This window comes from Camelina sativa, chromosome 14 (genome assembly GCF_000633955.1).
Source record: "Camelina sativa cultivar DH55 chromosome 14, Cs, whole genome shotgun sequence".
NCBI classification, from domain to species: domain Eukaryota; kingdom Viridiplantae; phylum Streptophyta; class Magnoliopsida; order Brassicales; family Brassicaceae; genus Camelina; species Camelina sativa.
This window is the reverse complement of record NC_025698.1, coordinates 6,223,245-6,225,072: the sequence shown is the minus strand read 5'-3', so window position 1 is coordinate 6,225,072 and position 1,828 is coordinate 6,223,245. Positions and strand designations below refer to the sequence as shown.

Sequence of the window (1,828 nt, the reverse complement as noted above, 5' to 3'; positions counted from 1 at the left end):
CAGAGGTTGAACAAAATTGCTTAGTTATGTCCATTCTTATTTATACGGTTGCCTCATATGGCGTTTAAGCTCTGATGTTTAGCTTTTTTCTTTCATTGGTTCATAAGCTATCTTGAAACACAAGAAAATGTTGTATGAGGATTGTCCTTGTAATCCAAGATATTTGTTTTTCTTCTTCAAGTTTTTGTAACTTTGTAATTTTCTTATGTTTTTAATGTCAATGTTATATTTTTTATTTAAATTAAAACTTTAATATGTTTTTACTTAAGGACACCAATGCTTATACCAAACTTAAGAAACTCTGAAAATAAAATTAATATATTTGAGGGACCAAAATTTGTCCTACACCAATGCCCATGCTCTAAAAAGCAAAAACGAAATCGCCCACCTTTTAATATTCATTATGGCCAACTCCTTGATTCAGCGCTCACGGGTCGTTTGTTAGTCGATAATCCAAACTCTTACGTGTTGTTGTTGTAGTCTTGTCGCTCACGGGTTTAACAATGATATTTTTATATTTTACGTAATTATCAAGGCGGAGACTTGAGAGTTATGAAGGGTCCAAATTGTAAGTTGTGACTGAGTTTCAATAATTGAATACGTACTAACGAAGATTAATAGGGTTGCGATTTTTTTGGGTTTATCATCATATGAATAATATGATGAACGTGAACGTGAACGTGAACGTCCGCCTTACAGTATGTCGCTGTCGCTTCATATGTGGAAGAGACGGATGATCAATCAATCTATATAAAGAAATAAGAAAACTACAAAAAACAAAATATATATTCTCTTGTTTCAAAATATAGGATGTTTTAGTGAAAACACGTATATTAAGAAATAGTTACTTTTTAAAAATTTAACCAATCATAAACAAGTCTGCATAACATAAAATATAAAATATAAATTTAATTTAAAAGTTGCATAGAAAGTTGGAAACATCCTATAATATGAAACAAAAATACTTCTCTAACCATCCTATATTATAAAACAGAAGGAGTATATTATTCTTCTTTATTATTGGGTGAAATATACAGTTTATATAAATAAAAATACTGAGGATTGAGTTGTTTGTAACATTGTATAGGAAGTGAGTCTTTCATATAGTAAGAAATAAAAACACTTTTATTATTGATAAAAATCGTGAAAGATACAACAAACATTAATATCTTCAACGGTATACTTAATTAAAGATTTCAAACAAAATGACAAATTGTTTGAAATTATTTTTGTGACGNCCTTAATCATAAGTAAGTGTTTTTCCGACTTTGATTCTATGATTATGCTCCCTTATGCTTTTGGTATGTTTATTAATCTTCTTAACTTTTTCTAGGTTTATTTTATGTAATTTTTTTTGCAAAGTAAAACCCAAACGTTCTTTGCTGTTCTTAATTTTAAAGTTCTTATTATGCAAACACATGATAAAATCTAACTTGGGTGAATTTGCCTCCTAATCACGTGGGTGATGAACACTTAATTAAAAAAATTTGCAAGATACATCTGCTGATTGCAAAGGATTATATATATAACCGGCACTGTATGGGTCATCGGCTCCACGACCACATTCCTTGATTTCTAAATTTAGTGAAACACTCTAATACTACTTCTTTGTTAATACATCGATTTGGTTTTGTTTAGGATGTGTCATGTACATGCATAGATTTATTTCTAGATTCTAAAGGTTTTGAAGGTTTGTTAGTTTTGTGATTTTTCTAAAACTTACAAATAATTCAAATCGTTCTTTCAGGTTTTGATGAATAAGTCATGGATAAAGAAACCATCTTTATCTCAAAATTACATATCAGGGGTTAAAAATTTCTTGAATTTT

General features: G+C 29.2%; 1 protein-coding gene across 1 annotated transcript in view; it reads right to left on the bottom strand.

The window, feature by feature from the left end:
- The window catches only part of LOC104743283 (cytochrome P450 71B2-like), a 9,326-nt gene that overhangs the window by 5,472 nt on the left and 2,026 nt on the right, over nucleotides 1-1,828 (bottom strand). The gene's annotated exons all lie outside the window — the stretch shown is intronic.